At 34.1% G+C, this 15,398-nt stretch overlaps 1 protein-coding gene across 6 annotated transcripts in view; it reads left to right on the top strand.

Moving 5' to 3' along the window:
• Positions 1–15,398, top strand: part of Macrod2 (mono-ADP ribosylhydrolase 2) — a 1,970,011-nt gene that overhangs the window by 50,067 nt on the left and 1,904,546 nt on the right. The gene's annotated exons all lie outside the window — the stretch shown is intronic.

The following is a 15,398-nucleotide window of genomic DNA, read 5'->3' as shown; positions in this document are numbered from 1 at the left end:
AGTTTGGGTGGCCTGTTTTTCAATTCTTTGTATGTTCTAGATATAAGTACTTTGTCTGAGAGACTGCTGACTTAAATTCTTCCCCAGTCTGTGGGTTTTCTTTTCACTTTGTTGATGATTTCTTTTGAAGTGCAAAAACTTCTTATTAAGATGAGATCCCAGTTGTTGATTTTTTGAAGTACTTCCTGTGTGGTTTGCATTTTGTTAATGAACTCTTTGCCTACCCCTATGTCATAAATATTTCAATCTAACTTGTCCAATAGATTTACTATTTCTATTTTATATTTAGGTCTTTTTATTTTGGTTTAGTGCATGGTAATACACTAGTTTTAGTCTTTGGCATATGGAAAGCCAATTTTTCCAACACCATTTATTAAAGAGGCTGTTTTTCTTCTAGTGAAAATGTTTAGCCCCTTTGTCAAATGTAAGGTGGCTGAGTGTCTTTGTAGTTCTTCTAATCTGTTCCATTGATCCTCTGGACTGGTGTTTTTTTTTTTTTTTTTTTTTTTGCCAGTACTATGCTGAGTTTATCACTGTAGCTTTGTAGTATAATTTCAAGTCAGGGATTATGATGTCTCCTGCCTTGCTTTTGTTGCCCAGTATTACCTTTGCTATTATAGGTCTCTTCTATTTCCAAATGAATTTAAGGAATGGTTTCTCTAGATCTATAAGGTATGTTAATGGTATTTTGATCAGGATTGCATTAAATCTGTGTAACCATTTTGGGAGTATGGTCATTTTCACAGTGTTGGTTCTTCCTAAGCAAGAGCAAGGGATATCTTTCCATTTTCGACATCTTTTTCAATCTCTTTTTTTTAGAGTACTATAGTTTTCAGCATATAGGTCTTCTACATTCTTGGTTAGGTTGATTCCTAAGTATTTCATTGTTTTGGATGCTATTGTAAAAGGTGTTATTTCCATATCATCTCTTTCAGTGAGTTTGTTGTTTGTGTATAGGAATACTATTGATTTTTGAGTGTTGACTTTGTGTCTAGCTAAAGTGCTGAATTTGCTTATTCTAGTAATTTTTTGGTGGAGTTTTTAGGATCTCCCATTTAGAGTATCATGACATCTGAAAAGGGTGATAATTTAACCTATTCCTTTCCTATCCTTATTCCTTTTATTTCTCTTGTCTATTTGCTCTGGCTAATGTTTCCTGAAGTACATTGAATAGGAATGGTGACAAATGGATATTATTGTCTTGTTCCTGATTTTACAGTGAAAGCTTTCAGTTTTTGTCTGGTTTGTGTAATGTTGGCTGTTGGTTTGTCATAGATGACTTTTATCAGATTGAGATAGATACCATCTAGTCTGATTTTTTAAAATCATGAACAAGTGTTGGGTTTTATCAAAAGCTTTTTCTGTGTCTATTGAGGTGATCATGTGATTTTTGTCTTTTTCTCTGGTGATGTGGTGTTTTACATTTATTGATTTCCATATGTTAAACTGTCCCTGCATTCCTGGGATAAATCCCACTTGGTCATGATGTATAATCTTCTTGATGATTTGCTATATTTTATTTGTCAGTATTTTGTTGAGAAGTTTTACATCAATGTTCATTAGTGAGATTGGCCTACAGTTCTCCTTTTTGGTTGGGTCTTTCTCTGCTTTTGGTATCAGAATAATACTTGCCTCCAGGAATGAGTTAGAAAGGATTGCTTTGCTTTCAATTTCATTGAAAGCAGTATGAGCAGTATTGGTATTAAATATTCTTTAAATTTCTTGTAGAATTCAGCTGTGAATGTATCAGAACCTGGGGTTTTTTTTTTTTTTTTGGTAAGTTTTAATCACAATTCTAATTTCAGTAGCTGATATTGACTTATTCAAAATTGTTACGTCTTCTTGATTCAGCTTTGGTAATTCATGTGTTTCTAGGAATCTGTCCATTTCCTCTGTGTTTTCCACCCTATGTGAATAAAGATTTTCAAAGTAGGTATTCATGTTCTGACTTTCCATGGAATCTGTAGTAATTTCACCTTTTTCTTTCCTTATTGCATGAATTTTTTTGATAAGGTTGCCTACAAGTTTATCAATTTTGTTTATTCTTTCAAATAAACCATTTTCTGATTTGTTATTATCTTGTATTATTTTCTTAGTCTCAGTTGCATTAATTTCTAATCTAATCTTTATAATTTCTTCTCTTCTATAACCAGTGGGCTTGACTTGGTCTTGTTTTTCTAGAAGCTTGCAGCGTAGCACTATTTTGTTTATTGTATGCTTTTTCTGTTTTCTTGATGTGATAATTCATTGTTATATATTTCCCTCTTAGGACTGCTTTCATTGTGTCCCACAGGGTTCAGGATGTTGCATCTGCATTTTCATTGAATTGTAGGTATTAAGTTCCTTAATTTCATCTGAAATCCATTGGTTGTTCAAAAGATTGTTATTTAATTTCCATTTGTTTATGTAAGTTTTGCAGTTTCTTTTGCCATTAATTTCTAGTTTTAGTGCACTATGGTCAGGTAATATGTACACAACAGTTTCAGTCCCTTTGTATTTACTTAAGCATGTTCTGTGGGCAAATGTATGGTCTATTTTAGAGAAGGTTCGATGTGCAGCTGAGATGAAATGTGTATTTTGAAGTTGTTGGGTGGAACATTCTGTAAACATCTACTAAACCCATTTTTTTACAGGTTTGATTCAGTTCTGTTATTTCTTTGCTTTTTGTCTAATTGATCTCTTTGTGACAGTGAAGTATTAAAGTCCCCTGCTATGATTGTGTTATTGTGTATTTGGTTTTTCATGTCTATTAGTATTTGTCTTATGTAGTTGGGTGCTCTTGTATTTGGTGTATGTATATTTATGATTGTTAGCTCTTCCTCTTAAATTTTTCCCCTAACAAGTATGTAGTGATCTTCTTTATCTCTTTAGATCACTTCTGGTTTGAAGTTCACATTGTCTGCAAACAGAATAGCTACCTGTGTTTTTTTCTGGATTCCTGTCACATGGAATATTGTTTTCCATCCTTTGACTTTTAGTCTGTGAGTTTCCTTTTGAGTCAGATGTGTTTTCTGTATGCAGCATATTGTTGGATCCTGTTTCTTGATCATTCTGTTAACCTGTTTCTTTTAATTGGTGAATTGAGGCTATTTACATTGATGGATATAACTGATAAGTACTGGTTTTGTCATTTTATTTTCCTGTTGTTGGTTTTCTGCTTTCCACCCATATTTAATTGCTTCCTCTATCTGGTGGGTTTCTTTCTGTTGTTGTTCTGGGAATTGTAGTCACTTTTGTCTCTCTGTAGTATGTCTTTCTGTACTCTTTCTAGTGTTTGGTGGACATGAATTTCTTTAGTTGTTCTTTGTCATGAAAGTATCTTATTTCTCCATTAATTTTCAAAGAAAGTTTTTCAGGGTACATCAATCCGGGTCAAAAGCTGTGTTCTTTCAGGGTTTGAAATTCTTTACTCCAAGCTTATCTTGACTTGAGGGTTTGTGCTGAGAATTATACCGAGATTCTAATGAGATTTCCTTGATAGGTGAGTTGTGTCTTTTCTCTGACAACTTTTAGTATTCTGTTTTTATGCTGAATTTCTGGGATCTTTATTATTACATGGCTGGATGTAGATTTATTTTGGTTGTGACTATTTGGCATTCTGTATGCCTCACCTATCTGTATATCTGATTTTTTTCCCATGTTTGGGAAATTTTCTGCTATTACTTCTACAAATAGTTTTTTTTTTTAATGTCATTTGTGTTGACTCCTGCATTTTCATTGACACCTATCAGTCTTATATTGTTCCTCTTTGCATTGTCTTGAAGATTTTGAATTGTTATTTTGTACTGCCTTGTTATTTTTAAAAGTTTTTTTCCTGTTTTGATCCCCTTCTATGATCTGTCTTCAAGGTCTGAAAGTCTATCCTCAGCTTTATTCAAACAGTTTTGCCAGCTTTCAATGGAATTTTTAATTTCCTGGATATGTCTTTGAATTTGTTTCATGCATTCTGTTTGTTTCCTATATTATTCATTCAAGGTTTCAATCATTTTCCCATGGTCCTATACTTTTTTAAAATCTATGCCTTTTTTAGCTATGCTAAGCAACTCTTGTATTAAGGTTCTCATTTCTTTATCTGAGAGATTATTTCTAATCTGGTTTCCTCTGTAGCCTCATGGATCTGTTTCTTTATTTTACTAGCTATCTTTTTAGAAATTTCAGGTATGTGACTTTTAATATCCTCTATTTTTATGTCTCCTGGTAGACTTGAAGTTTGAGATTGAATTTTTCTTTTTCATTTTGTCATTTTCACTTGTTGGGTTAAGATTTTGGTCTTTTCAATCCCACTAGTTTCAACTGTCGGTCATGTGTGTCTTAGGGTCCTACTGTGTGATTGATGTTTGTCCAATTGCTGAGTCCCACAATGAAGAGGGAGGGACCAGTCATCTGAATTCCTCCTGCAGGGCCTGTTGAGAGAGTCCTATATTTTTCCTAGGCTAAATAGCCTAGGAGTATTGATATAAGCCAGCCCTTAGCTCCTATTGGTACTGTGACTTCAGGCTGTTCCAAACTGCCAGATCCACCTGGCTGTGGTATGTGCCTCAACCAGGACCCTACTGTGTCACTGGGGGTCTTGTAGGGCATTTTCAGTTCTTCCAGTTTGGGGGAGGCCTTATCAGCTCTATCCTCAACCAACCCAGTGTTCTCAGTATGTAAGAAGGACTTACCCACACTTTTACTGGGCTCCAAGGTCCTATAGCTGGGGGAGGGAGGATTTGTTGCTGCTCCTCTTTATCCACTGAGGTCCTCTATTTGAGGGGGAAACTCACCACACTGTTGCATACCTGCTGAGGTCCTCTGTGTGGGTGAGGGGTTGCTGAGGCTCCCACCAGCTTACCAAGTTTCTGCAGGGGGTGGAAGAAGTTGCTGATGGTCTCTGCACTGCTGAGGTGTTTTGGATGGAGGGGAAGGGCAACTGAGGATCCTGTAGGCGGCCAAGGTCTCTGGGGTGAGGAGAAGGGGCAGCCGATAATCCCACTGGCTGCCTGGGTTTCTGGGGCAAGGAGGAGGGGCAACCAACAATCCTGACAGCTGCCTGCATCTGTGGGGCAAGGAGGAGGTGCTCATTTCTGTTTTTATACATTTGAATACTTAGCATTTTACTGAAAGGGTACAAATTTGATCCTCCTTTTCATTGTGTGTTTACTGTACTATTGTACCTTATATGTGGTAAGAACGCAGATATTTGATTTTCCTTGTGTTTTGGAGTATAATTGTATGACTTTGATTTTTGCACAAAATTACTATATTGCATTATCCTTATATAAGCTTTAAACTAAGAACCATGCTGTGTGGTCATATTGTAATTTTAAACTAAATTGATTTTTTAGCAGAATATAACAACAGAATACGTATTTTTAATGCCATAGCTCCCATGTCAAACATCTTCATATAGTCACATTAAACTTAAAATAAATACTGTGAATGAAATGTGCATTCATTTAAAGAAGTTATAGATTTACTTTTTGTTTGTTTGTTTTTTACACTTGGCAAACCTGCTTCTTGTTATGAGGCAGTATTTCACTGTAATTAAGTATATGGGTTCTAAAACCAGATTTGCAGTGCTCAAATCTCAACTGTAAGTTTTAAATCATTGTATAAGTTAGTTGTGAAATATCCTTGTATCTCAGTTTCCTTAAGTAGCTTATGTGTGGGTACCCAAGTTATTAACACAGAGGAAGAGGACACATAAAATGTGTAAAAATTTGACCTTATTTTAAGAAAGAGGATAGAATTAGTTTATAAATATTTTTCATTGTTCTTAAAATGTAATGTTGAGTTCTCTGTGTGGTGTTTTTTTCTGTCTTTTATGCATGCCTTTTCAATTTAGCAGTTCACTTATTTAATAGGCCTCAAATTCAATCCCCTGCCTGTTTTCTGAGCTCCAGATTTCATAGAGCTTCCTTGGATGGAAAACTCAGAAACACATCCCTTTTCACCTTGAACTCCAACCTAATAGTCGCTTGAAAAGTTAAACCTTCAAATAAAATTCTCATATTTGAGTGTGACCTCAGCTGAGCAGAGGGACATTTGATAGCCTTGTTAAGTACAAAAAGTATGAAGACCAGTCAAGATGTGAATCCCACATTCTAGCAGAATGATGACAAAGCATATACAAATAACTCAGGTACCCAAAAGTATATGAGAAGGACTCAGAATACTTTGGGTCCAAAATGGGAGAAAAAAACATTAATACAAAGTTTTGTTAATGTAAAAACCTCCAGTGTGAGGTGGTTTTGTTTTGTTTTGTTGTACCAGGGATTGAACACATGGCCTTCACACTGAAGTACATACCTAATCCTTTTTTATACTTTATTTTGAGAGCAAGTCTTGGTAAATCACTAAATTGCTCATGCTGGGCTTGAACACGTAATCCTATCTCAGCCTCCTAAAGTGCTGAGATTATGGGCATGTACCATCATGCCCAATCCAACCTATGTTTTAAAGGATCATAGGGTGTGGCAAAGATTATAGACAAAGGACATTCCAAAGTCATAGGAGAATTGGTTGAGAAAAATTGAGGATTCACCTGTGATAAAAATATGGAGAGTAATACAGATTGGAGAGAAGTGGCAGATAGGACTGTATCTGTCCAAGTTTTAGGCAAATAGTGGAAAGCAATTGGCAGGCTGTTTGGGGATCCATTAAAGAAGTCAAAAAGTAATAGCTGTTTCCTGAATTCAAGCCAAAGTAGGTTTTCTTCAGCTTCAAGAATATCCCTTGTTGTTTTTTAATCAGGAAATTTCACATTTAACTTAGGTTTTCTACTTCCTTTGAAATACCAGGAAGTCTGGAAACACTGGTCCTACATTCACCTGATACATTAGTTGAGGCTGTATCTTTTGGGTAGGACGTTTTTACTGCTTTGACTCTAGCTCTTTTCTTTTTATAGTTGTAGAACAGCTTATGGCATTGACTCTTTAGTTCTGGTTTTCTTTATAAATTATTTTCTTACATCTGGAATAGGATTATAGTCATCACTCTCATATAGTTCTTCAAGTGTGTACCTCTGAAGCTTTTGTCTTATTTTTGACTGATGGGTCAGAGATCCACTGGTAGTATGTATCCTCAGCTAGTGCCCCAAAAGACAGTCCATTTAAGCAAGGACAAAGCTTGATTCTTACAAGTCCTGAGTACTATTATTGAAGATGAATAGAAGTCCAAGCTTCTTTGTTTGAAAGTATCAGTTTTGAAATTTTTATTCCTGGCTCTTCTTTAGAATTTACCCTGAATCCTGAGATGGAAAGATTTTTTTCTGGCTGTTTATGAAACTTTTTATGTCTTTTTTTTCTCACCCTCATGGAACTTGAGTTTGCATAGCTAGAATAGTAAGTAACTAGTTTTTCTATTTCTCCCTCTTTTTGATTTCCTCTTCAAACTTTTACCTGCTTCACTCTTCTGCACACATCTGCTAGACTCTTTTCTTCCTCTTTCTCAGCATTTCAATTCCCCATAGCCATTGACTTTAAGCCCTCTGACATTTTGGGGGACTCTCAAGGAATTCAGGGCAGGAACATCCCTGCCCCCCAAAAAACTACCTGTGACTGAAAAGGAACAGAAAGATAAATTAGAAGAAATTCTGATATAAAATGTTTTTACTTGATTAGGCTTTGGAGATAACTAGACAGCTCTTTGGTGTCACCTCTATCATTCTCTTGCCTAGTGTTTGATCTACAGCCTTCATACCTCATTAAAAATCTTAAAAGTCTTCTCTATAAATATTATAAAAGTCCCTAGTCTTTATATTGCACCATAACCTAACTTGTTTCACTTGCCAGAAACAATTCAGATTTTAAAAAAGGGAATCAAAGATGAGACTATACTAATGACTATATTTACCTGACTCATGGCTAACATTTTAGCCATGTTTAGATCTGTTTGTAACTGTCGTGTTTAATATATTTACATACAGATACATGTATGTAACCTATATGGGACCTATTTGTCTTACTCAGGGTAGTATTAGTGTTAATTTATGAAATCTTGAATAAGTGTTTCATTCAAATCGGTGTTGATAAATGATTATTTATATGAATTAAATATTCATGGAGTTCTCAGAAACACAGAAACTAACCCAATATTTAAAGTTCCCATGACTTTGATAAATCTTTGGTAAAGAAAGCTAAACTTTGTCAAGTTAGTGTAAAAGTGGGCATTTTTTTCAGTTAACAGCATTACATATAAAACAAGGATATATTTTTATTCTACTTGGGTTTACCAGCCAAAGAAACTTTTGTTATATTTATTAGATCTTAAAGATTATAAAAATTATGAGTGCAATCTAAAAATAAGTATATAAGTAAAGATATAGTAAAAATTAATTGCGTTATAGTCATTACTCTTTATATATGAAGCACAACAGTATAATAAAAATTCATGTGTTTAAATTTTTAAGGTTTTTGCTCTTACTTGCTGAACATGCATGTGTTATAAAAATAGTTAACAGGGAAAGACTTTGGGATGAGTTAGTTTCATTTAGTATTATAATATTTCTGCCTAGAAAGTTTTCATATTAATTACTTGCAACCTTGGGCCTATGCCACATTAAACTAAATAACAGATATTTGTTAAAAAATCTGGGTAAAGAAATAATGTAAATTATTGAAACCTTCATTATAGAATGTAAATTTACATTTATATATTTTGACTTCTTATGAAGAATCTAATTATATTTGGATCAAATATTCTTTTGCAACTTTGAAAAATTATACTATAAAGAAACGTATCCCTAGAAATTATGAAATGGTATGTTTATTGAATGTACCAGTCTGCTGTACAGTTTTGGTGTTGTATGTTTCTTACTATTCTCTGTAAAATAAAGTTTAAATTTATAGTTTTAAATTATAATTAATACATAGAAACAAAATTTCTAAAAACAATGTGTGAAGGGAAGTATCTCTGTATAATATGTAAAGAATGGCAAATTTTTGGCTAAGAGACTGATTTTGTCTTAAAGTTAGACCACTTGGTTATTGAACTATGAGAAAGTGGAAAAATAGAGGCAAAACCTGAAATGGGTGGAATGTTGTAGTTTTATAAAAAAGTAATTTCATGTTTGTAAAGCTAACTAAGATGAGTTTATTTTGAAAGTTTTAAAAATATGAGTATTTTACTGATATAAAACTGGAATTCAGTCTTTTCTTTATTAAAAACCCAAAAATTTTTAAATAAGAGATTGTAAAAATTTTCTATACTTACAAGTACTTTGGCTAGGGAATGAAGATTGTCTTTTCAAAATAATTTACTTTTGTTTCTTTAACATCTTTTTTATAGAGAACCTAAGTATTTTTAAGCAATATGTAATTTTAATTAATTAAAATTTAAACCTTTTTACATTCTTGACAGCTTCCCAAAATCAAATCCTACATGAAATCTTGATTTCAAACTGAACCCAAGATTTCTCACAGAATCCCTGGAAAATATCACAGGGTTTGTTTTTTCATGTACATATATTCTGTTTACTCGATATATTAAATTGCATGGGAGTCACTGTCAGATGAGAAGTGATGCTTTATCTTTTATAGTTTATATTTTGTAAGCATAAATATTTTGAATATTAATATTTCATAAAATGTTTGAATTTCATGGAAATTTGTTAGTACCATCATTGTCCATATATTTTGGCATTATGTTATCATTCATAATGCCAACTATTATGTAAATCTTTATGCCACAAAATTGATCATATTCCCTTGTCAGATTGCATAATTTTCATGATTAACTCTTGTAAGTTCTTAAATTACATTTTGATCTTTTATTCTTACAGATAGTTTTTCTTACTCTTCCTGAAAGCTTCTTCAAGTAGCTATAGACCAGAGTGCTTCCTTTTTACCAAAAAAGGATTATCTCAGATACCCATGGAAAATACTGTGGCATGTGTTCTGGAGTGCAGGTCTCTGATAATATTGCTTAAGTACCTTTCCAGTCATATTACCAGAATGAATATGGATTTTAGAACTAATGGAGAAATATACAAGTTCATAAAACTGCTAAAATCAAACAGAAAAATCAGTTACGTAAAAATGAATAATAGAGAATGATAATCTTTTGATTGTAACTTTGGAATATTACTGATTTCTTAATGTTTTATTTAATGAACTTTCCTCTTTATTCAAGCTAGCTGTCACTTAACAATTTAGTAGATTTTTCTTTTGTCTAAAAAAAATAAAACATTCAACTTTTTACCCTACATAATCTCTTCAGAATTTAGGAATTCCTATTGAACATTTTTATTTTCAAAGCAATGCAATTATTTGCCAAAGTTCAGTAAGAATATATTTTACTTATAACAGCACATAATTGTAAAACTAGTTTACAGTCCCAAGCATTTAATGGAATGTCTTATTTGACACTGATTCAGTGAGTCACATATGTCTAGACACATTTAAATTATTAAGGTTGACCATATAAAGGCAGAGTTTACAAAGGTCTCAGAAAAACTAGCCTGGTACCTGGTTTGTAGAGGTCCCAGGCTTCTATGAGTAAACAGGATCAATTCTTATAGGAAATTTAGGCTATTTGGGAACTTCAAAAAGAGAAGAATCTGTCCACATGTATAGTTATTACAAGAAAAATCTAGATTTTTGGCTTTCAAGTCCTAAGAGACAACTAAAAATCTAATCTGGGATTCATTTTGAAAAATTCAGTATATCAAACTCAAAAAGACGTAAGTAGTCAATTATGTTGTTTCAATCATGTAAATAATCAGGCCAAATTGAATGAGGCCAAGCTTATTTTGTACACAACAATAAAGAAAGGGGGTAAATGTAGAGAAATTTTATGTCTCATTGGAAAAATATATAGTGGACTTTTGTGAGTTATTAATTTCTAATCTTTTTTGGAATCTTTTGTTATCCATCTGTAATCTGGACTGGATCCTGCAACTTTATATATTTTTTCTGTTGTATCTTCTTCCAGTAGCTGGCTGTAATTCTTCACCTAACATTTCCAATACTTTTGCCTACCTTCCTGACTTGGCAATTATTGACAACTAAGACTTTCGTTTAGCCCTGGTATCTTCGGGAGCTGAAGTGACACAATCTGGTATACTTCATTATACCTTTCATGTTTGGGGCAACTTTTATGGATACTGCTATTTGAGCCTCTTGGACAAGAATACCAGTCACCAAGGAAACATAAAGTGTAAAAGTTCTTTGTTCTGATACCTAGAAGTCTTGACTAGCTTGCCTCTAAACTTAGAAATGGGGCATAATATTAGAAACTGGATTCATAGTCTGTTCCGACTACTAATCTCATGTATGTGTGTGTGTGTGCGCGCGCGCGCGCGCGTTTTCATAGAAATTCCCCTCATTAATGCCTGGCTGCTTGCATCATCAATCAGATAAGCTCTTTTTACAGAGTTACAATAGATAAGTTAACTGAACAAAAGGTAACTTCAAAGAAGAGAGTATCTGTTCTTCCCAGGAAAAAGAGAAATTAATAGACTTGTCTCCTTAATTTACCTTTACTCAGGTTCCCTAAGCCTCTTTCTTACGTAGTCCCAGCCCTTTGCCAGACTTGCATTGCTAGTTTTAGCAATAATGTAGCTAAGTCAGTTTATATAGAGTCCCTCACCTTTAATGTCCAACACCCTTCATCCAGGCGATAAGTGATCACCTGGCCAGCCTTCAGAGAGAATCTCATTAAAGCTGTTTAACTAGGGCACCCCTTATCCTTGATGTTCCCTTTTAGCAATTTTTCATCCACTGATCCCCATTCTGCTCCAGGTCTATAATCTTTGCTTGTTTTTGTATTCTAAATTGACATCAGCTATACACTTAAGTCTCTTTTTCTATATTGTGACAGTTCTGAATAAAATCTGTTTTACTGCTTCAACTACTGTCACGTTCTGGTTTACTTTGATAATAGTATAGTCTGTAAGAACAATTACTATCTATCATGTGTGTACACTGACAGACATTTCAGTTGCATTTAAGTAAATCAGTGATGCAAAATTTGAATCAGTGCTTTGTGTACATATAGAATGTTCCCGAGGAATAAATACCTGACAACTTTTTGTTCTGAAAAATCAGGATATGGAAGAGATTTATTGAGATCAATGCTGATAAAATATAGTTGTATAAAATGGAAAGCACAGCATTGCCATGCAAATAAGAGGTGATTTCTAAATAGTAATTTACTTTATAGACACAGAGAGCAGTCTGTGGTTAGAAATACTTTATGCCTTTTGATTATTAAAAAAAGTTAAGTAATTATTGGTATTCTGAATTATAATTATTAATATTATTGACTACAGCATTAATTATTATATGCTTTTTTGGCATATTATTTGAGGAATTGAGGTATATTATGTCTAGCTACTGAGGCAAAAATATTCATGTAGATTTAAAATTTTTTTAATTTTTGATTTTTTTTATTTTAAAGAGAATAAAACAAAACAAAACAGAAAAAAATAGATCAGAACAAAAGAATGCAGGCAACACAGGACTTCAAAACAAGACAACAGGAAATCAACAGTGGCTATCATAATGTTTCTTGTTTTCTTCAAATAGTTGTCCATATCTTCACACAATAATGAATTCAAATAAAACAAAATAGTATAAAACTGATCAAAACAGAATGAAAGCATTATGGGTCTTCAAAACCAGACAATAGAAAAATCAACAATGGCTACCATAATGTCTCATTTTCTTCAAAATAGGTGTCCCTACCTTCACACATATTGAAATAAAAAAATAGAAAATAGACTAAAACCAATCAAAACAAAGTCTAAAAACATTATTGGGTTTCAAAACAAGAAGACAGAAAATCAACAGTGGCTTCCATGATGTCTCATTTTCTTCAATGTAGCTGTTCATACCATCACACACAATAAAATCAGTTCTTGTAAACTCTTTAGAAGAATTTCTAGGCATGTATAAGCCTATACATGTACATCTGTCCTTTTTGTATTATAGGGGAAAGCGAAACAAAACAAAGCAAAGTATAAGAAAAACAAACCTGTCAAGTATGAAGGAGTCAGTATTTTACATAGTGAAGTATGGAGCGAATACATTATTGGTCTAAACTGTGCTGTTTAATCTGTTAATTTGGCAGAACTAGGATCTGGACAGTTTGGGAGTGGCCTGCTCTTTACCACTACCTCATAGAGGAAAATAGTAATCTAGGAGCTCCTGAGGTGGTAAACTCAACTATAGATGTTTTGTTTGTTGCAGTATTCTAAAATCTTTCTCTATTTTTTTTTTAGCAATTTGAATTTTTATTTGACAGGATAGCTTCAAATGCTGCAATATAAGCTTTTAAAGTTCTCATAATTATTTGGATTTATTTTATCCTCACTTTGCATGCCTATCTTTTAAAGGTACTTTTGAGTTAATTCCAGGTTGGATGGAAGAGTACACTAGGCAGAGGAAAGAGTGAGCACAAACTCTAGGATGAGATTGTACTTGGGATCTGGGAGGAATCTTGAGGAAGTGGTGTGGAGTGACAAACAGGAACTGAAAGTCTGTCTGTCAGGGGCTCAGGTCTTTTAGACTTGCTGGGGATTGCTACAGTGTTAGGTTCTTTGTATTCCAAACCAAGAATTGAGCAGGAAATTCAGAAGCAGAAGTAAAAGCATGGATTTATTAACAGAAATCAAAGTTGAGCACACTGCTCAAAGTGGGAATAGGCCAGTGAGATGAGCTCATGATCTCCAAAGAGTTTGGTGTCAGGGTCTATGTAGGGTTCATTGATATAGGGGAATGAAACTCCCGACCTATTATAGTATGAGCTCGTGTCCTCTAAAATAGAAGAATGAATTTTAGGAACAACGGAGGTGAAGAGCAGAATACATTTATTTAAAGAAAGTAAGCTTCTGTCTGAAGAGAGACAGAAGAGGTCCCTACAAGTTGTCAAGGACTCTGTCTTTTCTAGGGCCTTTTATAGAGTAAAACCATGGGTTCAAGATGGGGGAGACTGGGAGTTCACAAGGCAGATGGACGTAAGGTGGGACATAGCTATAGTTTTTTTTTTAAAGAGTAATAGGTATCACAGTATATTTTGTTATCTTTACAATAGTTGTTCTTTCAATCACATATATCAAAATAAAATGAAATACAGAACATTATAGAACTTATCCAAACAGAATATTGAATAGAGCAGTGCCATTAATCAGAATAAAGCAAAACAGTAATAAAAATATTTGCCTTCAAAGAGATGGTAGAAGGAAATACCCCGTATTTGCTATGGTTAGCCTCCCAAGAGATGCTAACAGGGGGACGGGAAGCAGGGCCAGGGGAAGTGGGATGTTTGACTCTAGACCATACACCGGCAGGCTCACTATTGCTTAGCCAGGAGGCAGGCTGGTTGCTTCGTTTCCCAGCGTCCTAAGTTCCAACATGCCATGGATCTCAGGAGACACTGGTGTTTCTCCCTCTGGAGGGGCCACAGTCTGCTGCACCACAGCCACTTACCAGAGAGGTGAGCTGCTGGCTGGGTTTCTCAGTGTCCTAAGTTCCAACATGGTATGGATCTCAGGGGACACTGGTGGTTCTTCCCCAGGGGCACCATAGCCTATTTTTTAAAAAAATATACAATTTCTTCACAGTATTCTCTTCTTCCTTGTTACTACTACTGCCAGTGAATATTTTGATGAGAATCCTTTGAGGAGAGACGTAGTTGCTAAGGAGAGAATTCTTTGTAGGCAGAGATGAGTTTAATGGCCGTAGGTTATTTCCTTACTCCTGGGCAATTTTTTATTTGGCTGTTGGGACTCAACGATGATTCAATTGTATTATGACTTATTACTTCTCCCAGATACCTAGCATTGCATGCTTATCTAAGAGTGTCTTACTGAGTGAATAGCATTTTCTTCTATGAAAGACTCATACCAGTCATAAATACTTTTAAAACTTGAAGTGTATAAATCTGCTTTAGTAAAGTATATTAAAAAGTATTTTATGCAGAGGAATTTTTGTTTAATCAAGGTTCATTTAATTGGCTGGTTCTAGGGCAGGGTGGCATATGGTAGAAGGGAAACAGTTATGACCTTGGAAGACAGCAAAAGCCAGAGAGAAACAGAAAGACAGAGAGACAGACAGAGCAAGACAGAGACAGAGAGAGAGAGAGAGACAGACAGACAGAGAGAGAGACAGAGAGATACAGAGACAGAGACAATTGCAGAGCAATTTATCTTAAAGCTTTGATTTCATACTTTTTGTTTAATAGTTTGTCTTAACATTACTATTTGTTAAATGTCAATTCAGATTTATGGAATTACTCTAAAACATTTAAAAATCTATCATGTCACAGAATGCCATGTTTTATCTTGTTTTGATTGTGTGATGGATAGGGCTATTTTACTTTTTTATCTAGCACTGCCCTTTTATAGTAAAAGATTAAGTGTAACTTGATAAGAAAGTTTCAGATATTCAAATATTCTTGAAATGTCTGAAGCTATT

This window comes from Cavia porcellus, unplaced genomic scaffold (assembly GCF_034190915.1).
Source record: "Cavia porcellus strain 051 isolate PalLab524CR breed Dunkin Hartley unplaced genomic scaffold, mCavPor4.1 scaffold_5, whole genome shotgun sequence".
Lineage (NCBI taxonomy): Eukaryota > Metazoa > Chordata > Mammalia > Rodentia > Caviidae > Cavia > Cavia porcellus.
This window is presented reverse-complemented; position numbering and strand designations above follow the sequence as displayed.